This window comes from Neolamprologus multifasciatus, chromosome 22 (genome assembly GCF_963576455.1).
Source record: "Neolamprologus multifasciatus chromosome 22, fNeoMul1.2, whole genome shotgun sequence".
NCBI classification, from domain to species: domain Eukaryota; kingdom Metazoa; phylum Chordata; class Actinopteri; order Cichliformes; family Cichlidae; genus Neolamprologus; species Neolamprologus multifasciatus.
The window spans coordinates 33,210,252-33,235,852 of record NC_140459.1 but is presented as its reverse complement, the minus strand read 5'-3'; the positions used below and the strand labels follow the sequence as shown (position 1 = coordinate 33,235,852).

The window sequence follows — 25,601 nt, the reverse complement described above, 5'->3', positions numbered from 1 at the left end:
TGTTAAAACCACAACAGCTTTAATAAACACAGAGTAGTTTGGGCCTGAACGTCATCACTTAAAAGACCAGATCTCAGGGCAGAGATAGCTCAGTAGATAGAGTGTTCACCCCATGATCCGAAGGTTGGGCGTTCAAATCCACCGAACAGCAGCTATCCTGATGTACCCTTGAGCAAGGTAGTGTCTCTATACCTCCCCAGGTGCTGCCCACTGCATCACTGAGTGAATGGGTCAAATGCAGAGGACTAAGCAACAGGAAGTTGTAAAGGGGTCCTCAGAGTGTAAGGTACCCACAATAATTCCTGAATTTTTTGTACTTTTTAAAAAATCTGATGGTGTTGACAAAAACTCTGGACACACAATTTTAATCACTTAAAAATATGTACAAATAAATGTTCAATTGCATATTTTGGTATATTATATAATATATTTTTCTGTATTTTAATATTATCACACTTACTTCTGGACAATGGACTTTGAAGGTACTGGTAATGTATTGTACCATTTAATATAAATATATATCTATAAAAAATGCAAAATCATACTTTTGTTGTATAAACATTGCCTTGGTTTGTCTTTTAGTCAGTCGGGTTTGTACTTATGCATATTTTTAACCCCCAAATTGGGTTTTTTCTGGCGGACATGTTTTGTCCCTTATCTCGAGAATCACTGATATACATATATACTGAAATAAAATAAACTATGAATAAGTGCAATAGTATTGTATTTGAATAAAAATACAATAAGAAATAGAAAAGAATACATAGATACAATAGTACACAGAATAAATACAACAGTACACAGAGTGGAACACTGTAATACGGAATAGTGCTCGTATTGGAAGTGAGAGGAGAGGGTTATGTACAGTGTAGTCCAAAGAAGTGTGTGGAGAAGAGAGTCCAGTGTGGAGGAGGGCCGAATGGTGTTCAGGAGCCAGACTGCTTGAGGGAAAAAACTATTGCACAGTCTCGCCGACTTGCTCCTGATGCTGCAGAGTCGCGTTCCAGATGGAAGAGCACAGTTGGTGGGAGGGGTGATGCAGGTCAGCCATGATGCTTGTGACTTTACGAATGCAGCGTAAGGTCTAAATATCCTGCAGACTTGGTAGCGAGCTGCCAATAATGCTCTCAGCGGTCCACACAATCCTCTGGAGGGCTCTGCGGTCGGATGCGTGGCAGTTTCCAAACTGTGATACAGCTGGTTAGCACCCAAGGAATTTGGTTATCTTCACTCTCTCTACTGTGACACCAGCAATACTGAGAGATAGACGGCCTTGGTCTTCCTAAAGTCAACAATCAGTTCTTTTATTCTGTCAACATTTAGAGATAGATTACTGTCCTTGCACCAAAGTGACAGGCCTTGCACCTCCTCTCTGTATGCCACATCACCATCGGCCCTGATGAGTCCCACCACTGTGGTGTTATCTGCAAACTTGATAATGTGGTTTGTGTTGGAGCTGGAGGTGCAGTTGTTGGTCTGGGGTCTTTCAGGCCTTTCAGTGAGGAAGTCCAGGATACATTTCCAGGTGGAGGTGTTCTTGTTCTTTATGTAACTCAGGACTAGCCACTCAAAGCACTTCATGATGATTGGAGAAAGTAGTATTGGGTGCTAGTCATTGAGCTCCGAGGCTGTAGCTGTCTTTGGTACAACTGGTGGTTCAATTTAATTTTCAACAATTCAGAAATGCCGGTACCTGTGAGTGGTAACACTTAATGACAAGAGTATGAGTAACTGTTCTAGTGCAATATTATGCTTGTTTCTTTATATTTGTTTTGTTTGATTTGTTTCTTTGTTTTTTGTAATGGCTATGAAGGTAACACACTGGTGTAACTGTCACTCAAGATCCCTGTTTTATTCTCTGAGTATATCCACCCTGTATCTTCACTGACTATTAACATTCATTAATAGATGTTAATTAGCAACTCCTGATTTAATGAAAGTATCTTAATTGGTTATGCATATGTATATCTGCATATGTACATATGGATAGTAACAAACTGAAAAGCATTTTCAAATAAGTGAAAACATCAGACTGACTCTCTTACAGTGTGTGTTGGACTCAGCTAAGTTATTCATGCCTTCAGCTCCTATATCATATTGATTACACCCAGTCATAGGTTTGAGAAGGGGTCCTCTGGGGTCATGGAAGTATAAATTGTGGTTTATTGGATTATGGGATTAATTTCACTGAAGGATACAACTCTGCATAGTAATAAGATATGGCTGTGTTTGTGTGGCTTTTCCTTGCCTGACTGCTGCTTCCACCCAATCCAGGTCTCTAAAACTCTGTACTTGAAAGAAAAACAAACAAATTGATGTTTATAAGAAAGGGTCAAATAAAACATTAGACTGGATCCTGTTGGTGAAGATCTCATTTGCAGAGTGTGGAAGCAGGAAGTATGAACAGAAGTTTGAGGTTTGACATGGACAGTATACCGGGGCATTTTTTCTGTAGTGCTGATGGAATCTACTTGATTTTTCTTTTGATAAATAAAAGACATTTTAAATTTGCAGTTCAGTTATGCTGTGGGTGATGCAGAACTTACAGAATACAATACAATACAGCTTTATTTATATAGCACATTTAAAACCAAAAGTACACCAAAGTGCTTTATATCAAGACAACAGGTTAAAACATAACAGATATAAGACCATAACAGAGTACAAATACAAAATAAAACATCTGAGCATAATTAGAAGATAAAATGACTGAGTATTCATACGTATAAGGTGGGTGGGATTTATACAGTGTTGCATCAGTAGAAGGTAAATAACATAGAGATAAAATGTAGGAAATATGCACTAACTAACTGAAAATGCTCGGTCAAATAGGTAAGTTTTTAATCGTGATTTAAATGAATGAATGGATTTAGAGGCGCGAATAGCAGCAGTAGGATTGTTCCAGAGGTTAGGGGCTGCCAGGACAAAAGCACGATCACCTCTGGTCTTTAGCTGAGATCTAGGCTGCACTAAGAGTAATTGTCCTGATGATCTTAGGGCTCTAGGGATATACGGACTAAGGAGTTCAATGAGATAGCAAGGCGCAGTATTATTAGGGAGCCAGTGCAGGTCAGCAAGGACTGGGTTGATGGAGGCAAACCTTCTGGTTCCAGTCAAAAGCCGTGCCGCAGCATTCTGGACAAGCTGCAATCTATGAAGAAGGGCAGAGTGGAGACCAAAGTAAAGGGAATTACATTAGTCTAGCCCTCCTGCTGTGTGCACCCCCACCCCCTTCCTTTAGTGTTCCAGTCACAATTGACCGGTCTGTTTTAACAGCTCATAAATTAACGTAAGAAACATTTTTCACCACCAAATTCAGTTCGGTGGGTGGTTTAGTAGGTCGTAAAGCGGGTCTTCGTTTCATGGGGGGGGTTCCCATTCATTTTCTATGGCGGTGACTTTTGACCAGGTACGCCACAGATGTAACAAAGTTGATAAAAACACTCAAAATTCAAAAATGTTCAAGTGCACAGTGTGGAGGCTGTCGTAAGGCCTCGAGGCAATCGCATGTAAAACACAATATTTATGAGTTTTTTTCATTTGTAAAACGGTCAGATTTGACCCGAACATGACAGGAAGCCTGGTGTAGAGGTCACAAAGGGATGGATAAGTATCTTGATTATATTCTTACTCTTTTCTCAAAAATATTGTAAGCTAGTCTTCAACACCATTAATTTATAGGTTTCCTGTGAAAGAAATGAGCAGTCTAATTTTTCTGGTAGTTTAATTTCAATGGAGAGAGACTGAATATGTCTAAAATAAATCCAGAAAGAAACATCATATAAAAGTTATAAATATATTTGCATGTCACTGAGTGAAATAAGTATTTAATCACTAAGCAAAACATGACATTGTATTTGGTGGTGAAACCCTTGTTTGTGGTGATAAGAAGTTTATTGCAATTGGTCACTGGGTTTGCACATATCTCAGGAGTGGATTTTGGCCCACTCCTCTACTCAGAAATTCTTTAAATCCTTTCTTGGCTGCGATTTGACAACTCAAAGCTTCAGCTCCATCCACAGATTTCTATATGCTTGTGGTCTGGAAGCTGACAAGAACACTCCATGACCTTAATTTGCTGCTTCTTTATTCATTGCTTATGTGGCTAAAGAGGATGTTGTGGTTGTTGCTTAGTAGTAACTACCATGCTATAAGACCCATCTACAACCCAACTTCAGTTCAGAGTGAGGGAAGGAGTCAAAGGAGCTTGCAAAGAAAAGCGTCTGGACTTCTTTAAGTTGCTTGAAGATGTTTCACCTCTCATCCGAGAAGCTTCTTCGGTTCTAAGGTCAAATGGTGGAGAGTCCCAGATTTAAACCTAGTGGGAGTTTCCCCCCACAGAGGGACAAAAGGACCCCCTGATGATCCTCTAATCGCCTGAGCCAAGGTGTGAAACTGGGTGTGGGTCCCAATCAGCCAGAGTTTCGGGTGAGTTCATTGTGAAACCTGGCCCCACCTTATCATGTGAATTCCTGAGGTCAGATGGCCCAGGATGTGAGTGGGCGTTAAGGCGTCTGGGGAGGAAACTCAAAACTGGATTATAGATGGCAGAGAGTTGGTGTCGTAAACCACCGCCTCTGTTCAAAGATGGTCGCTCACAGTGGACATAGACGCTTCTTTCACTCCTCTTTCAAACCATCTGTCCTCTCTGTCCAAAGTGTGAACATTGGCATCCTCGAAAGAGTGACCTTTGACCTTTAGATGCAGATGGACAGCTGAGTCTTGTCCTGTGGAGGTGGCTCTTCTGTGTTGTGCCATGCGCTTGTGAAGTGGCTGTTTGGTCTCTCCAATGTAGAGGTCTGGGCATTCCTCGCTGCACTGTACAGCATACACCACATTGTTAAGTCTGTGTTTTGGCGTTTTGTCTTTCGGGTGAACCAGTTTTTGTCTGAGTGTGTTGCTGGGTCTGAAGTGAGGGAAGGAGATTCTTGGTCAGCATTTTACAGTATGTGGCCTGTATTGGTCCCTCACTGTCCTGCACCCTTAGCATACTCAGTCACCCTGTTGCAAAGAGCTCAATTTTGGTTTCATCTGACCACAGGATTTTCTCCCAAGGTTTCTCTGAATAATTTCAATGTTCACTGGTAAAATGAGCCTGTGCATGTGCCTTCATGAACAGAGGAACTTTATAGGCACTGCAAGATTTCAGTCTATTACAGCATAGTGTGTTACCAGTGGTGTTCTCGGTGGCTGTGGACCCACCTGTCTTCAGATTATTAACGAGCTCCTCCTGTGTAGTTGAGGGCTGATGCGCTACGTTTTTCATGAGGCAGGATCGAGCATTGAGCTCCAGACCAAGGGTGGCCAATGGTCATTTCATATTTCTTCCACTTCCAAATCACATCAACAGCTGTCACCTTTAATTCAATTTAATCGTATTTATATGGCGCCAAATCACAATAACAGTCAACCCAAGGCCCTTCTCAGCATGCTTCTGTAATCTCATCCCTGATGTCCTTTTATGAGGTCCTTGTTCTTGCCTATGGTGATAGAGAAGTTGGAATGGAAGAAACTGATTCCATGGCAGGTTTATAGATATGATCAATTTAAATCAGAAGTATCTGTAATTGGCTGATTGATTGACTGTAATATTAATAATGATAATAATGGATTGGATTTATATAGCGCTTTTCAAGGCACCCAAAGCGCTTTACAATGCCATTATTCATTCACTCTCACATTCCCCCGTGGCTCAGGGGGGCGACCGTGATCTCCCAATCAGCCAATGTTTGGAAGCTAGTATTCTGGATGGGTTATGAGGGATTAAATACTTGAAGTATTTCACTCAGTGACATTCAAATCAATGTATAACTTTTATGTAATGTGTTTTTTCTGGATTTTTGGTTGACACTCTTTAAATTTGTGAAATTACCACAAAAATTCTGAGATTAAGATTTAGATTGTCCCCAGAAATCGAGAAACCTGGTTGGCTGGTTGATAGTGAGCAAGAAGCATAGTCATAAACAGAAGCCCCCAGTACACTACCCAATTCACACTTCAAATAGTTTTTCCCCACTCATTAACATAACCTGCCGAGACAACAACGACTATACGCAACTGTCTTCCAGAGGCCAGAGCATGAGGTCACTAAAATTAATACTGATTTTTTGTGTAACTTTGCCAAAATGATATTGTACTCTGTAGGTTTTTTCTTTCTTTCCCCTCATTTAACTATTTTATATAACCTATTCATTAATAATTCACATTTAACTGTGTCTAGGTCCTCAGTCATCCACATCTTGGTAGTCTAAGGAGCTTAAGCAACTGGACCTCTGTAAGTTTCTTTGTTTGACATTTCATCTAAGAAAAGAAATGTCTTCAAAAACACTTGACTTACGTAGACTAAAGAAGGCCAGTTGCTTTGTTTCCTTAAAAATACATCTCATCCTTAGGTAAATGATTTAGTAATTGATCAACAATTAGTTTAAATTAATTAACACCTTCAAGTCATATTAAATCTCAGAATCCTTGAAACACAGACCATGGTTTATTAATCAACTTTAATAATCAAATCCATTCCTTTTAATCACTACATGTATAAACAAATCTCTACTTTCTAATCCTTAGCTTTTCAAAACAGGCTCGTTACTTTTGTTTTGACACATTTGAGGGGTGTTATTATTTCATGTCACTGCGGGCCATCAATCATCACACCGATTTGAAAATAAACAGAAACACATGAAATGAAATCCTACAATTTTATTTCTCGTCTGTTTTTGGTACAACACCGGATAGACTAAAGATGTCCATAAGTTGTGGTTGCGGTACAGGAAATTATTGTGCATTATGATTACTTTCCCCACGCGGAGCCATTTCAGTCGATTTTGGGCACCCCCCACGTGTTGAATCCCACTTTAACCTCTTCTCTTCTCATTTTGTGGTCAGAGTCAAAGTCACCCTCTACAATGTAAGCAACAGAAAACAGAGCTTTATTTCCCTCCTTTTTCTCTGCTCATGTTCTGCTTATCTGATAACAATAGATAACAATATTTATTAGAATTACAATTTAGACCAAAATAAAGTTTGTTTTCTCATCTACTAGTACTATTTATTATTACATTAATACAGCAAGGTTCAGTTAGGTTTGCATAAAAATAGCTGGTAGAAACGTCCACCAAAGAGCTTTCTTGCTTTGAGTGCATGTCAGAGTCTGTACTTTTTCACTTTTACTTGAGTTAAAAAGTTGAATCAGTACTTCAACTTTACTGGACTACTTTTCAACACTACTACTTAAGTACAGAACAACTACCTCAAGCTCTACTCCCACAGAGGTAGATTATCTTTCATGATAGCGTTGCACCTCTAAACAGCATCCTCGCTGTGTACTACTCTGGATATTGTGGCTTCTATGTAGAAAAAAACTCAAATCAGAAGTATTTGACTCCCTGGTATAACTCCCAAACATGTACCTAAAAAGCACATGACCCATGAGTTGGAGAGGAAATGGCATCTTGCTATTAAAAGATGTTCAATTACTCTGGAAGAGTTTGTTGCTCTATAAAAAAGCACCTCGTGTAAAGCTCATTTCACAATTTTTTCACTGACTGAAAAAAATAATAATATAAGAACAACCCCAAGTTTTTTTTCAGCCCTTTAGCCAGAAGGACAAAGAGTCAGAACTCCGTTGAGCCAAAGTTTCTTTTAACCTTAACTAGAAATGACTTCATGAATGTCTTCACAACTAAAATGAATGTAACCATTCATAAGTATCTCACCGTTCCTATACAAACGAATGGTTTATTTTCAGTTACGTTTCAGAACTCATCACAATATAGAAACAGTGTTATTCAGTATTACAAATGATCTTGTTGTGGCCTGTGATAGTAAATAGGTCTCATCTTTAGACCTCACTGCAGCTTTGATACAATTGATACATAATAATACATGATAATTTGATACATAATATTTTATTACAGAGATTAAAGCATGGCATAGGTTTAAAGGTAGTGCACTGCAGTAGTTTGAATCATATCTATCTATCTATCTATCTATCTATCTATCTATCTATCTATCTATCTATCTATCTATCCTTAACCCTAACCTCTTTTTTCCTGCTTTTAAATTTAGATAAAAATGTGGTTATTGTACTCAACCCTAAAAATTCCAGTAACACTGTGAGGAATCTTGGAATTACTTTTAATGAGGGTATGTCCTTCAGTCGCACATCAAACTCTGCATTTAATCATTAGTTATTATTGATTTCTGGCTTTCTTCAACAGTGTTTCATGTTCTGTCTCCCTCCCCCTCAACTGCAGATGGCCCCGCCCCTCCCTGAGTCTGGTTCTGCTGGAGGTTTCTTCCTGTTAAAAGGGAGTTTTTCCTTCCCACTGTCAGCAGGGGCTTAGTCATAATGTGTTGTCTGATTGTTTTAGGATTATTTACCCCTATGTAAAAACAGTTACCTTTTAATTATTATGTATGTAGCACCAAATCCTACTAACAATGCAGCCATTCACAAAATCAAAATTGCTGAACCCACTTAAAAAGCATAAGATCCAATGGGGCCAACCTAATCTTAAATCTTCACTTTACAAAGACGTAACTGTACACACTTTTTCAAATTGAATTTCTGTTATTACTACGGCCAACTGCAGCCCACCAGTACCTTTGCAACACACAAGGGGGCCCAGCCCCAGACTGAAAACCACTGCTGTCAGATAAACGAGAGAAAGAGCAAGGTGAGGTTTTAGCAGTGCAGTGTTTTTGATCTGGTGCCTTCTTTATTTCACTTCAGTTCTGTCCTCAGTGCAGTTTCATGGTATGTTGTGCAAGTCACTTGATCAAATATCCCATGTTTAGCAGAGATTTAATTCACTAACATGAAAAATTTGAATAAATAAAATTTAATTTTTTAAATGTAATTATGAGGCAGTGTTTTTCAGCTATTGAAACATGAAGGTAGTATAATGAATTACTTTCTCATTGGAGAAATTAAGTAATGTATTACTTTTAAGAAAAGTTTTCTGTGTAATGTGTGTAATAATTAGTTTGTTTGAGTACAAAAAAGAGGGAAAATACCTCCAACATGCACAAAAATTTGACCCACTGCATGAACTTAATCTGCATGGATCTAATGTCTTTGATATGCTGCTTAGCAATGGTGGAACCAAATAAGAGTCGAGAAGAGAATCGAGAAGGAAACAAATCAATAAGTGATATTGAGAATGAAATTGAAATCACTATTACAATTTATTATCAATTCCGATCCCTAGCCATGATGTTAAGTAACTTTGAATATAACTTTTCACAAAACTTAGAACAAAAAGTACAGAGTGACAGAAACATACATGATACCTGTATGTTTCTGCTTGGCTCAGAAACATACAGGTATCATGACTAGGAGATGTGCTAATAGCTTCCAAATTGCCAATTACCATGTTTATTCCATACAAAGGAACAGATTCAAAGCAATCTAAAAAAAACAGCATAAAATAACTTTAGACATGCATAAATTTAATTTCTGTTGATATCGATATCAGAAATTAATTTTCTGGAGGCAGTTACAAATTAGTACCTTTAATTTTTTTTATACCTTTTTCTCCCAGTTTGAACTGTTTTGAGGTCAAAGGGGTTTGCACTAGGTATACACCTGTAAAGGTAACCATTCTGCCACATGGAAGCCGGTTACCTGCCACACTCACCTTTAAGCAACATGAAGCCTCCGGTTTGTCTGGGCTATGTCTGCGATGACAGACCTAAAGAGCACCAAAAAGACAGAAAAACACACCAATACTCTTATAACCTCTCTGCAAATGTGGTATTTACAGAATGGACCAGTCAGCAGACAACCACTAGGCCACGTCCCATCTAAAGTCCAAACATTATTACACTTTTGTTTCATGCTCTTACCAATGAGGCACTGATGACCTCCTAAGTGGATATGTTACTGTAATTACCTGAGAGGAAGAGAAGGTGAAATTCCACAGATGAAGGACTGGAAAACTATATTTTTGATCATAAGTTGTCATTTATGGTTGAGGAATGCTGGCATGGAAAATTCATATAACAGCTGAGGAAAGCTTGCTAACAGGGTGCCGTCAGGACATCAAGGCGTTACCACGTTAGCTTATGTAGCTAACTTTCCATCTTCTGTATCTTGTATTCTCAAATTACTGGCTTCAGGCAAAGTTCATGCTCTGTGGTCAAGAGACAATTAAGAACTGAAAACTAACGCACCTCAAATGATCTCCAAGCTACCTTATTGGTGCCTCCAGGATGGGGTTGCAAACAGAGAGAAAAAGCATCTGTGATGTTTCTTAAAAGCATTCAGTGAGATGGTGAGGTAAATGATCTGATGTCTCACCAATGAGGAAACCACATAAACACTACTGAATCCACCTCTGGGTCATGTAGGGACCTGTGTAATGCAGGCAAAGCAGTAGACTAGGTTCCTCTGTAATGCTGATGCACAACGACAAAGGGTTTTGTCTGGGTTGTTACACTAAAAACTTTTGTGATTACTTAGTTCTTGTAATAAATTAAGTCTAAGGGTTACAGAGTGGGCACACTGATGTGCAATGTCAACAACAGTTAACTTGCAAAACAGCTCATGGAGAGGCCATTATGGGACAATGTTACAAGTGAACAGTGTGGAATTCTCAGTCTTTTGGAAGCAAAGGTTAAGACTTTTTCTGTTGTTGTAAATAATCAGCAACAAGTCTCCAAAAGTTATTCTGTTCATCTGGACGTAGCGTTTTGTGGGAGAAACGTTTCGTCACTCAAAATCAGCAACAAGGGAAAATTCCAGGGAGGCAAATGTACCATTTATAGTTTGGACCAGAGATAAGATGGTAAATGGACCGTACAAGTTAACGTCTGGATAAGCGACACCCTGGACACAGGAAGTTGTTGCCAAAACAATGCTAATTTTGCTGAAGGAAAAAGGACCTTTCACAATCAGAAGGGGAAGAATGGAAAACACTGTATCTCCAAGGCAAGTATACTAAACTCAAGTTCAGTAGCATTAGCATCCTAATATACGACCCTGCCTTTGCTCCAGCTTAGCACCAAATCTCTATGAATAGTTAAAAAGTTAACAGAGGTGTCAGCTAACTATTATTAAACTATAAACCAACTCTTAGTGCTAGTGATTTTGAGAAGAAAATGGGCTTGCTAGCAAAGCTAATTACTGAGGTGATGCTAGCATTTTTAGCTTTTCCACAATTGTTAGCATCCAGTACTTTTTTGGATTTAGTCTGATTTATCTATTCAAGTGTCCACTGCATTCCCAAAGGTTTGCTTTTCTTTCTTTCGGGGGATTCGTTATATGACTTGTTGGTGTACAGGGGTGTTGTAAAAAGCTGGGTTTGCAGCATAAGCATTTTAAGGATGTTCAGAAATTACACTTGTCATAAATGTGGTTTTTCTGTGAAAACCCTAACACATTATCTATGCATCATAAAGTATGTGTGCTGTATAGCAGTTAACTTCAAAAGAACAATGCTTTCAAATGTCTTGTTGTCACTATCAGCTTTCATCTTCTGTGTCACAATGTGAGACTTTTCATGGGCACTTTATAGATACATATGAAAAGCACTGTAGATATTGTAGGTAATGTACTCCTGATAATAGACTAACAAAGTTCTTCTCGTGGTGATTCATTTTCTGTTCTCCATATAGTCATCTGTCTCTTGTGTGTTGCATTTAGTTTTGCTCTGACTTGTTATATATAATATATACATTTGCCCTAACTCCCTTGTATGTTTTCATAGCTTTTCTTTTCTTTTCATTCTTTAACTTCCTCTTGTTTGCTTGCTGTTCTCCAAAAAACTTTAGATTGTGCTGTTTATTATGGAACGCCAGGACTGCCATAATGAATTAATTAAATACACCATTAAATAATTAATTAAATGTGTCAATAATTAATTAAAATGGGAAATAATTAATTAAATAAATAGTTATGACACATGTAATTAATTAATTATTGACACATTTAATTAATTATTTATGTATTTCACATTTTAATTAATTATTGACACATTTAATTAATTATTGACACATTTAATTAATTATTTATTGACACATTTAATTAATTATTTATGTATTTCACATTTTAATTAATTATTGACACATTTAATTAATTATTTAATGATATATTTATTTATTTCATTTTGGCAGTCCTGGCGCCTGGCTCTCATCATGAAATAATTTTATCTGTCAACCTCACCCATCAAACTCAGGGGGCGGGGTTAACGCTGATCGACTCAAAACCATTGCTTTGGCCTGGTGGCCATTGTTTTTAGAACACAACAACCAGCATGTGGAAACTAACAGAACTGAACTTTGAAAAACCCTGTTTGTGTGTGTCACCAAATACAGTTTTAATATTTTTTTAGCCGAGAATGTAGTGGTTTAATCTTCATGTGTCTGGTCGGTTTCTCAAGATACAGCCTCTTTGCAAAAGTGCTTCGATGATTTCGGAGATGTCTGCCCAGTCTCACGGCAAAGCGTGGATAGACCCGCTCGCCTCGCAAGCAATCGAGCTGTTATTACCACCGAAAAGGCTCAGGCCCCGGTACACAGCTGTAATAACCCCCGCTGACACGGACTTCTTTTACTGAGGTTATATTTATCAGGGTTTTATTTCCTGATGTTCTTATGTGTCCTACGTGTTTCAGTCGCCAATTCTGAATTATAACTAACATTAAAAACATGTTTAAGGAGGAGAGAGAGCAAATAAATTCGATTAACAGCTGATCTTTGGGTTTTTGTTCAGTAATCAGCGTGACCTGCGTATAAACGCATAAAAGAGATAACGTTGGTGTTTCCTCATGTAGTAACTGCTGGCTTTAACTGTACAAAGGTTGTTCGAAACTATGACACACATACAGACTTCATGATGTTCGGCTAATATTTTTATTGTGAATATTAATCATGAGGGTAAACGGACCTGTACACCACAGAGCGAGGTCAGCATATCCACGATATCTTCAGCTCTCTGAGGTAACACAGAGTTTCCCAGCTGACTAATCTAACTGTCATCTACGAATAATTCACGGGTCATATCAATATGATTTTACAGAAAAGCATCCTTAATACTGCCAACTATTCCAGAGACGTGAAAATCTACAGCATAAAGAACACAAAAATATAGCAGTCTGACGCAACACTGTAAATGAACCGTCAGTTTGTCAAAGTGGAATGAAAGCGATTGGTTGAACAGGTGTTCGTGATCTGTGTTTTCTGCATTTTCATCAGCGTAAGAGACTCAGCAGCAGATTAGAATAACAGTTATACATTTAATAAATTACCAAATGAACGCAAGAAACGAGCAACCCTGTTCCGACAATTTGAGTTTGTGTTCCCTCAGCTGCAGACTGTTTAAATGTTTGAGAGGAAGATTAGATATAAAGCAATCGTCAAACATAGACTCAGTCTGCGTTCACATTTGATATGAGGCCAGGACGGATAATGGCTGTGTCCTGTTTTAAGATCATACATGTAAAATTGTTGTCTGACCTCCGTCGATCCAGCCGCTCAGAGTTAACTGAAGTTAACCTGGATAAATTATAGTTAAGGAGTATCACAGATAACACCCACGTGAGCTGTGTGACTGTTCACTACTACACTGAAATCAGTAGGCTATTACTGAAATACACGTGCTATTTCATAAACTATGATGTAAAGTCCTACTAACATGTTTAGTTTTAAAGGACACCTTCCTGCCTTATTAGCAGTATTAGTTTTCTTCTAACATCCAGAAGTCTGCACCATGTGTTTCATAGTTTGTAACAAACCTTTGACAGTTAAACATAACATGACCGAAAAAGCAAAAAAATGAATAAAAAGAGAGAGAGAGAGAGAAAAATCACACAAATTATATGTTAACCTCATTTATTTTTAGTTAAGTAAACTCTAAAAATTCTAACAGATCGCTGGTGCTTAGAAAACCTATTAAAAAACAGATGATATAATATTTCTGTCCAGGTTGCAGTCTGCATTATGAACATGTAGTTGGAAACTCTGCTCCTCTCGGTGGAAATGCGCCTTCTCTTTCCTCTTTGTATAAAAACATTTTAAAAGTCAGTTTAATCTCAAAATTTACTGTTAAATCCAAAACACACCAGATAAAGAAAAGCGAATGGTTCAGTCTAACACAGTGAACCATTAAACGTCTGTAAAACTGTGCAGTTCTGAAACGTAACTTTAACCTCAGCCAAACCGATTTGCTCAGTTGTAAATAAAACAGCGAAGTAAACGTGACCCGACAGACAAAACCTGAGTGAATTAAGTCCAGCGTTTAACACTGAGAGCTAAAACTCAGCTCAGGTTTCAAAGCTGTGTGCCGGTGATTGGACATCAGCCGCTGATAAAGTGGGTTCGTGCTCTGTTGGGAAACAAGCTCCAGCAGCTCTGCGCTCGGGAAAAACTATATTTACTTATCTTGTCCAGAAAAATGTGCTGAGGTTGCGTAATATCTAGCACCGGCTGCCCAGTTAAACTGTGACTATCACCAGGTAACGTGGGCGTGTTTCTTGAATTAGCAGCAGGTGTTAAACAGCTGACAGGTGAGGAGGAGGATGCATGCAGGTAAACTGAGGGCCTGTTGAGCTGATCGCTGGTTTCGTGAGAAAAATGTCAGCTCGTCCTTTATGTTACAGAAGCACAGAGACACAAGACCAGGTGGAAAGAGACGATCGTTCGGTGAAAATGAGAATCTGCGAATGCAACACATGGAACACGGAGAGTGGAATATGTAAACAAACCGGTTAACGTAACCCCCTCGGTGCACTCTGCATGCTGACTGTTAGCAGAGCTACTGAAATCTCTGAAAACATCTGAGCACCTTTGCAAACATGTTCTATGTTGACAACCTGACCCATGTGAAGATTACAGCGCGACATTCGCAGCTAAAACACAGTTAAAAGTGTAGTTGGTGACAGAAAAACGGGGTATTTTAAAACTACACCACCAACATTGCTGCCTGTGATTTGAAATGCATTCTGGGATACCTGGCTGCCCCAAGTCTACACAAGCAATCGATTATCTAGGATCGACCTGTTTTGACTTACTTTGCACGGCAACCAATCAAATGTTAGAGAAGCTGCATGGGCAGCGTTAACCCCGCCCCCTGCGTTTGACGGGTGAGGTTGACAGATAAAATTATTTCATGATGAGAGCCAGGCGCCAGGACTGCCAAAATGAAATAAATAAATATATCATTAAATAATTAATTAAATGTGTCAATAATTAATTAAAATGTGAAATACATAAATAATTAATTAAATGTGTCAATAAATAATTAATTAAATGTGTCAATAATTAATTAAATGTGTCAATAATTAATTAAAATGTGAAATACATAAATAATTAATTAAATGTGTCAATAATTAATTAATTACATGTGTCATAACTATTTATTTAATTAATTATTTCCCATTTTAATTAATTATTGACACATTTAATTAATTATTTAATGGTGTATTTAATTAATTCATTATGGCAGTCCTGGCGTTCCATAGTTTATTTCCCTCCCTGTGAATTGCATACATACTAATTAAAGGTTAGTTTTCAGCTTAACCTGCTTGGTTCTAAATACTGCATTTTCATTTCTCTCATTCCACACCTCATGACAGATCATAAATGCATTTCTAAATGCAAGAAGCTTAACCTAACCTCTTTGGTGCCACACACTACTCTGGTGCAGGAATAACATGCACTCACCGCAAACATGCTCTTTGTAAACTCCCACTATTTTGCTGTTTTTATTGGTGATACATTAAAAATCTGTACATTACTGTAAAGACTAGGATCAGTCACTGATTACTAACTGTTTTGTTTTGAGGATTTTTGTATTTGATTTAACAGATTCCTCTTCGAGATAAATCCTAGCAAAAGATGATAAAGAGAAGAAGAATACTTTGAGCATTTGGCTGCTGGCGATCTTCTCTGAAAAATTATGCAAACCTGCTCTCATCTGTGAAGAGAAGAGGATGCCAGTGGCAGACCAGCCAGTTGATTTGCATGGTGCTGGGCTGTGAGCGCAAATCCCACTGAGGTGGTGTTTGTTATGTTACTGCTTGTCCAAAGAAATATTGGTCCTGAGGCTCAGTTTATGCTTTTCTACGGCGCTGTCCGGTTCTGCAGGAGGTATCTCCTGGTATCTCTATCATACTCCTTGCAATTGCGGACATACAACCTGTGCAACCTGTATGGACTCTTTGGATCATCTTATCAGTAGAAGGAAACACTTGACTCTTGTTTACATTTACTGGTGGGTGGGCAATTATTTCATTGTGTTTCACGACAAACCAAAAGTCTACCAGGTAAACTCAACATGTTCAGTGTGAGTACACTTGGTTTAATCGGAAGATGTTTGTTATTTTAATTTTGTTTTGTTTTTATGGCTCATTAAAAACCATCAAATTGTTTTTACTTTTTTCATTACTGATTATTAGGAATGTTCTGTTGTAGTATATTTGTTGATATAATTACATGTTGAGGCACAGGAAGTGAGTGTGTCCTAATTGTTTTACAGTTGCGAAAGTAAAATCAAATCCCAGCATTCTCTGATGAAAACCACAATGTAGTTTTAAGTAACTGGAAAAATATACAAAGTAAGGACTTGGGCTTGCAGCGGCAGTAGATATATTTGTTTAATTTTAAGATGATTTTAAGGACAAATATAGAAAAAGAAATGTAGTGATGTGATGTGGTAATATATGGTAAGGTATAAAGTAGTATTGTAGCATTACTGTACAAACCTAGTGTTAGTATCATGTTAATATTAAAATCAATCAGTAGGTACACAGCTTAATTGAATTATAATATATATTAGTAATGAGAAACAAAAAGTTATTATGCTTTATCAGTATAAAACCAGATATTGAGGTGCACATGTCTCAAACTACAAACACAGTCAAGAAGATGTCCTTGTATTTATACACACATTCATACAATAATCTGAAAAAGAAAGTTTGTACAGTCCCTGATTATTTTCCTGGCATGCAAGATACTGTGTTTCTTTGGTCTCTTTCTGGTAAGCCTACGTGGATTTTGTCAAGTCATTTGGAGAACAGAAACAAGACTTGATCAACCACCCTACAAGGAAATAAATATACATTTGTTTCAGAATCAAAGCTTCTGTGGTGAAGTGCCTAAAGTTAACAATAACAGAAAATACATTTATTATATGTATTATTATTATAGGTGCCAGATTGACGATTGAGTTTATGTTTGGTTTATAATTCACAGATGAGCTACATAACTGATCTTTTCAGGATGAATAAATTTGAACATTAAGTTATGTTTACATAAGGTAATGATAGAATCTGAAAGAGCTGCCTAGCACTTTAAGCATGTAAGTGCGATGGCAGCATAAAAACCTGTGTGGTTTAGGAAGAGGACGAGCACCGGCGAGGAAGTCTCATGGTTTTCTGCATAGGTTGTTCTTTTTTTTGAATGTTCATGCGTATTTTGTAAGAATTTCATTGTTATGTTTTTAGTTTGTAAAAATAAAACAATCTTCGAGTCATAATTAAACTGGAAACATTTGTTTGGAAACCAAGCCATCAGCCATAGACTCCTTTGTTTTTACAATTATTAACATCAGACTAAACAAAACAGTAATTACATGAAATAAAACACGCTTTGTTAATGGAAACAACTTTAACTGCATTTTTATTATATTCTGCTCATGTTTATATGTATATTAATCTAATTTTCACTGTATTCTCCAGCACAAAGAGAAGCTGAAGAAACTACTCATTATGAAAAATGAAGTAAAAAAAAAGGCTATCCACGCAATCTGTACTTTCAGCCAAGTATTTGGACAATGAATAATTCAATGTAATTTTTTTATAAATAATCTTTCATAATGCATCCTTTAGTAAGAGGAGGAATAGAGAGAAAATGCAGAAGTAGTTGCTTAAAAGCATTCAAGGAGATGGTGGGAATGGTGATGCCAGTCTGGGCTGGGGGAGTTATTGCTCCACTTACTTTACAAACTGAAAATCTCATTAAGTGTGACACTGAAGATTAGTTGAGAGGGACCAAAGTGGAAAGAGAATGAACTCACACAGGGGCTGTGAGGAGGCTTTGGCTTTGTTTGCCATCATTAATTCAGCATTGAAACAGCTCTGGGGGAAGCTCAGAGCCACTGATCAGAAGAGCTCCAGATATGACAGGCGAACAGGTGCCCCTTTTCCTCTCCAAACACTTTTCCCTTTCAGCTTCCATTCTCAAGTCTTAATTGAGGTGAGCTGTGTATTTGAGCCATCTGTGTGCTGACAAAATAAAGCTGGCTTTGATTTATGGTACCTCAGGACATATTAGCGTCTGCATTTCTCTAGGCAGAATCCCATCTCTGCCTGCAAACTTTCAGTAAGGAAGAGTAGCATTGTTATTGCTGAACTTCATCAATTGATGCTCATGTTATAATTTGTAACACAAGTGAATGAAGGGAAAGGCTTAACATAAATCAAGAAAAATAGAAGGTTAGCAAGTAACATTTGAACATGATATTCCCATTTGTTAAATACCTTCATGTTGCACATGTGTCACTGTTTTTCGTAGCTTCATTAGTTTTTGGACTTGAGTTATTTCAATATGAGATTCCTGGTTTGCTTTGTGTTAATGTTGTGTCCTCCTTCCCCTGGTTTCTATATATTTTGTGCCTTTGTCGTGTTTCCACTCTGCGTAGTTAATTTAGAGTTCCCAGTATTCCCAGATCATTTGTTGCGCAATAAAACTGAAAGCGCAGACGACACACACTTTAAAAAAACTAACCAAAAAAATTAAAAGGTAGAACATTTTCTTCTTTTACAGTAAGAACGTATGGTTATTGTTGATATTATGGTTAAAAATAGTGTTACGGTCAATGTTTTACTGTAAACCAAAATGTTTTAACTTAGGAAAAAAAAATGTTTTTCCTTTACATGAAAATAACCTATAAAATAAAGTTTGTGCCACAAAAAACATTTTTCCCTGTAAAATTAACTGTCAAAATAATAAAATTCAATTTTATTCTGTAAAAATTACCATAATTTACTTGTGTTTAAAAATGTATTGCAATTTCCTTTTTTAATGGTTAAAAAAGAATAGAAAGCTTCCCTGTAAATATTATAGAGAAATAATTGAATAAATTAATTTACTATTTACAAACACCAATTTTACTTTACAAATTAACATGACATGACAAACTCTCATGAGCTTTATGAAAGGGTTTACCTCGTGAAATATTCATAGTATGAATTATCAACTACTTCATTTCATGCATACAAATATTGTGTAAGTAAGTAAAATATTTAGCCAGCTGTTATTGGATGATAACCTTTTTTAGACTAGAGTGCTTTTAATCGTTCCACTCTGCAAGCTTAATACACAAACTATGAATTTATTCAAATTCCTGAATGTAACACAAAAATGTCCACCTTAAATTTCCAAGACAGTATTTTATTTCACATATTTGATGTTGTAAACATCAAATGTTTACTTTTTTACTCAATAAATCGCAAATAGTTACATTGATGACAGCAAGAGTGAAGAATCACTGAATTTTTACAAGTTCTGTTCAAACTGTGTAAAACCAATGTTGTAAGTTGACCATACATTATATTTTACATTACCTGGAGCAGACAAATCAGACACCTTTACCATAAATTTAAGTGTTATTGGTGCTGTTCTCACTACATAAATGTCAGTACACGTAGAATGTTGTCTTTTCAAACTATCCAAATGCAGACATAGAGAATGAAACATTTTTTCTATAATTGAAAGAAAATCTGAATTTAAGAAATTCCAGGAACAAGTTTACATCAACATATTTGACACACAGAACTCAGCAGTAACGCTGAAAATGTACATCTTCAAACTGCACCAGGTAATAAAACAAAAAAACTTCACACTTGTTTTGAGAACTTCATCTGCAATTTTTGGTTAACCACAAAATGTTAGCAATGTACATGCACCATACCTTTTTTTATACCATTGGAGTACAAATATTTTTAAAACTGTAGGAAAATTCAAATCCAAGACACTCCTGGAACAAGCAGGTTTACCACATTTTCCAGATATAAAACAGTGACGCAAAAGTGGAACAAGTACTTTTACAAACTGTGCCTAGTAAAACTTCACATTGTTAAAAACTTCCCACTCAAAATCAGAAATGTAACAATTGTTTCATCAACAGAACATCTGTTGAGTATGTAACAGAGTATACCTTTATCACTTTGTCTCAAACAAGAAGGGCAGAACTAGATCCACTCATGGTCAGCAATGCCTGAGATGAGAATGAAGACTGGGATTGACCGAGAACACGTTTTCTTCTTGGACTAAACCTTTGTGCGTTCTCAGGATTTATGGAAAACAAACACCTTTATGGAGAAAAAGGGAGAGAGAGATTGAGGAAATTAACAACCTGAGGTAGGATATTAAATGGCTAAGTTTGATAAACACAAAAATAAATCCATAATAAAACAAATTTTACCATTCAAGGAACTACAGTGTTGATTGTAGTTCGACGGGGTAGTGTATGTTAAAGCAGTAGTAACTGCCAAACATTAGGCAGACATGAATTCAATTCAATTCAATCCAATTTTATTTATATAGCGCCAAATCACAACAAATGTCGCCTCAAGGTGCTTCATAGATACAGAGAAAAGCCCAACAATCATATGACCCCCTATGAGCAAGCACTTTGGCGACAGTGGGAAGGAAAAACTCCCTTTTAACAGGAAGAAACCTCCGGCAGAACCAGGCTCAGGGAGGGGCGGGGCCATCTGCTGCGACCGGTTGGGGTGAGAGAAGGAAGACAGGATAAAGACATGCTGTGGAAGAGAGACAGAGATTAATAACAGGTATGATTCAATACAGAGAGGTCTATTAACACATAGTGAGTGAGAAAGGTGACTGGAAAGGAAAAACTCAATGCATCATGGGAATCCCCCGGCAGCCTACATCTATTGCAGCATAACTAAGGGAGGATTCAGGGTCACCTGGTCCAGCCCTAACTATATGCTTTAGCAAAAAGGAAAGTTTTAAGCCTAATCTTAAAAGTAGAGATAGTGTCTGTCTCCCGAATCCAAACTGGAAGCTGGTTCCACAGAAGAGGGGCCTGAAAACTGAAGGCTCTCCCTCCCATTCTACTTTTAAATACTCTAGGAACAACAAGTAGGCCTGCAGAACGGGAGCGAAGTGCTCTAATAGGGTAATATGGTACTACAAGGTCATTAAGATAAGATGGGGCCTGATTATTTAAGACCTTGTATGTGAGGAGCAGGATTTTGAATTCAATTCTGGATTTAACAGGAAGCCAATGAAGGGAAGCCAAAACAGGAGAAATATGCTCTCTCTTTCTAGTCCCTGTCAGTACTCTTGCTGCAGCATTTTGGATTAACTGAAGGCTTTTCAGTGAGTTTTTTGGACATCCTGATAATAATGAATTGCAGTAGTCCAGCCTGGAAGTAATAAATGCATGAACTAGTTTTTCAGCGTCACTCTGAGACAGGATATTTCTAATTTTAGAGATGTTGCGCAAATGGAAGAACGCAGTCTTACATATTTGTTTAATATGTGCGTTGAAGGACATATCCTGGTCAAAAATGACTCCAAGGTTCCACACAGTGTTACTGGAGGCCAAGGTAATGCCATCCAGAGTAAGAATCTGGTTAGATACCATATTTCTAAGCTTTTCAGCGCCGAGTACAATAACCTCAGTTTTATCTGAGTTAAGAAGCAGAAAGTTAGTGGCCATCCAAGTCTTTATGTCTTTAAGACATTCCTGCAGTTTAACTCATTGGTGTGTGTTATCTGGCTTCATGGACAGATAGAGCTGTGTGTCATCTGCATAGCAGTGAAAATGTATGCTATGTCTTCTAATGATGCTGCCTAGGGGAAGCATGTATAATGTAAACAGAATTGGTCCTAGCACTGAACCCTGTGGAACTCCATAATTAACCTCAGTGTGTGAAGAGGACTCTCCATTTACATGCACAAATTGGAGTCTATTAGATAGATATGATACAAACCACTGCAGTGCAGTACCTGTAATACCTACAGCATGTTCTAATCGCTCTAATAGGATATTATGGTCAACAGTATCGAATGCTGCACTAAGGTCAAGAAGGACAAGCACAGAGATGAGTCCACTGTCAGAGGCCATAAGAAGATCATTTGTAACCTTCACTAAAGCTGTTTCTGTGCTGTGATGAGCTCTGAAACCTGACTGAAACTCTTCAAATAAACCATTCCTCTGCAGATGATCTGTTAGCTGTTTGACAACTACTCTTTCAAGGATTTTTGATATGAAAGGAAGGTTGGAGATTGGCCTATAATTAGCTAAGACTGCTGGGTCTAGAGATGGCTTTTTGAGTAAAGGTTTAACTGCAGCCACCTTGAAGGCCTGTGGTACATAGCCGATTATTAGAGATAGGTTGATCATATATAAGATCGAAGAATTAATCAATGGCAGGACTTCTTTGAGCAGTTTTGTAGGAATGGGGTCTAAAAGACACGTTGATGGTTTGGAGGAAGTAATTATTGAAGTTAACTCAGAAAGATCGATTGGAGAAAAAGAGTCTAACTTAACATCAATGGTACTAAGAGTAGCTGTAGATAATATTACATCTGTGGGATGATTATTGGTAATTTTTTCTCTAATGATAAAAATTTTATTTGTGAAGAAGTTCATGAAGTCATCACTAGTTAACGTTAAAGGGATGGTTGGCTCAAAAGAGCTCTGACTTTTTGTCAGCCTGGCTACAGTGCTGAAGAGAAACCTGGGGTTGTTCTTATTTTCTTCAATCAGTGATGAGTAGTAAGCTGTTCTGGCTTTGCGGAGGGCTTTCTTATAAAGCAACAAACTATTTCTCCAGGCTAAATGATGATCCTCTAAATTTGTGACACGCCATTTCCTCTCCAGATTACGAGTCATCTGCTTTAGGGTACGTGTTTGAGAATTATACCACGGGGTCAGGTACTTCTGATTAGAGACCTTAGTTTTCACTGGAGCTACAGTATCCAGAGTCGTACGTAGTGAGGAGGTGAATGAAGGTTGTGATGTGGTCGTTGACAATCTTCATGTCGATGCTCAACATGGATGTCTCAGCAGCGAAGCTGGAGGAACCTGAGAATTTAAAAATTAAAAATTAAAAACTTTAATAACAATAATACAGAGATACTTTTTACATATATCATTGGATCACTTAACTTGCTGGCTGAACTTCTATGTTTGAAACTGAAACTGAAACTGAAACTAAACTGAAACATGAAACTAAACAAGCCAAAAATACAAGAACAAGGCAGTTAGAGCAGAAAAAACTGTTGAATTTTGCTCTATCTACTTACCACAAACAACGACGCTGGGTGTTGGTGGCACTTTCTCCATCTGAACATCTTCTGCAAGGCTTGTCATCTCAAACCAGTGGAACAGAAGCTCTTCCTTCTCATCAAAATGAGCCAGTAAGAAGCATCATCTCAAAAGTCACTGAGCATCATCTCAATGACTTCTTTCGAGCAACCACTGGACTGAACTCTTTCAGTCTGAAGCTTGAGAAGAGAATTCAGGAGTTATTTGCGCTTTTGTGCATCGACATATTTGAGGAACTTTAACAGACCTGCCCCCATTTTGTCTACAATGGTGAGGAAGTTCTCCATCAGATTCACACCAGTCCGTTTCTAGAAAATGTGCTGTCATACCGGTTTCATTGAAGAGAAAGAGCCATTCCTGGCATAGTTTCTGGATGCTTGCCCTTTTGTTGATATCTTTACGCTGCGTGTAATAGGTGCACTTGACTAGTTCTTCCAGAATATCTGTACGTCTTCTTTTTAAACAGCTTCTTCATTTCTTCTTTTTTTCAAGCGGACTCTCCACGGTGTCAGAGAGTGGCAAATGCATGGCTACCAGCTAATACAGTCATATGTGTCTTGAACACTTGCTTTTTCTTCAGAAGGCATTTCGTCTGTGTCATTGCCATCATCTGATGCTTCTTTGCATTTTCTTACCTTTGGTCTGTCAGGTCGCTTGATGTTTTCAACTCCTGCCTGAAGCTGCTTTACCAGGGAATGATATCCAGGTCCAATAACATCACCATCAATCACGTCTTGAAGAGACTTGGGATACTTGGCCACCATCCTTTTTGCTATCTCTGTAGTGTTGCGTTTGGTTGGATTCTGACAAATCTTCATCATTTCAGAGACCACAATCCTTACCTTTTCTCGTCTTTGTCTTGCACTTGGTCTTTTCTGTTTTTCCAAGTTCTGTACCAACTCCTTGGGGAGCCTTGGTATCTCCAACCTCTCTATCCAGTTTAGCATTAATGGTGTACAGATTCCTGAAGGTGATGAAAAAGTCGTGGATGATGCTGGTGAAGAAGAAATTGAGGGTGGAGAGGGAAGGACATCCACAGGAGAGGAATGCACAGAGTTTGGTGTCGAAGCGCTTGAGACTGTAAAAGTACAAAAAAGGAGGTATGAAAGCATTAAACATTGAGCCATCCTATATTTGCAATGTTGGGGGACTCGCTGACCCAGCAGAAAGAAAGGCCTGAAACATCTGATGTGTCTCTGAAAAATTTTTCAAATGCCTTGTACATTTTTTGAAGTAACTATGTTTGCTCTCAAAGCACATTGTCCACAGCCTGATGAGAGGCTCAGTCCTGGATGATGTCGTACGTGATGGTGTATAGGTCTTAAGTTGATATTAGGTAACAGCTCCTCTCTGGTTTCCAAATACAATATAGCATCCAGAAAAGTAACCTGAGCACAAGTTAGGTCAACAATCTCCTTGAGCTGCCAAGTTAACTTCCACACATTATCTTAAGGTTTCTGCATTCTGTCTCCAATTATGAGAGGTAAAGGTCTTGAGAAGCTGCAATTTTGAACAGCTTGTCCACCAAGTTTCAATGTTTTTGGACTGACCTCACAAGGTTTGGATGAAGCATCTGTTTTTTTGCATTTAAGTACACTTGATGTACTCTTTCCAAACTGTGTTAATGAAGCACTTGAGGTAAAGAGCAAGATCGTATGAGCAGACACCCTTAAGATGACATGACCGAGACATGGGGGCATGCCAGGTGTGCAAACATCAAAGCTTTGTAAAGAATTAAATGCAAACCTAAATTTTATCCCCTGTACTTCTGACAGGTCTTCTCTTTCCAGTTGTTCAGTGGTGGATCTATACGTTTCTGGGGTCCATTGAGGTCCACAGGCTGCTGGATCAGCACCCTGAAATTCAGTTCAAGTTAACAGACAATAGCTGCATAAGTACACAGATGAACTGAAATTTTTTGTAGAACCCCCAATACAATGAGAGCCCAGGTTGTCTCCAGCAATGCAGTAGAGCGGTCCTTTCACAACAGGTTTGTCTGCCATTGTTATCCCATTCTCTTCTAGTACCTTCAAATCAGTCAGGTGTTCTGAAAAAAAAAAAACTTTTCATGGCCAAGTTACCCAAAATCTGTCTCTCTACACAGTAAGACTAGCTGCATGTGATCAGCATTTGACCGGGCATTGGGGAATGTTGAGTAGAGAGAAATATACCACCAAAACCTTGTGTTACTTTCTTGCAGAACCCGTAGGTTCCCTACTTCAGATACATCCTGGTATAGAACCAGCTTGAGACAATGAAGATTTTCCTGAAAAAATGTGTTTGACACAAACACGTT

The 25,601-nt window shown here is 37.9% G+C and overlaps 1 protein-coding gene and 1 pseudogene across 1 annotated transcript in view; one reads left to right on the top strand and one right to left on the bottom strand.

Annotated features, from left to right (window-relative positions):
- Window positions 1-25,601, top strand: part of LOC146493828 (neurexophilin-1) — a 73,187-nt gene that overhangs the window by 29,549 nt on the left and 18,037 nt on the right. The window lies entirely within an intron of this gene.
- LOC146493831 (uncharacterized) lies at window positions 23,207-24,484 on the bottom strand (annotated as a pseudogene).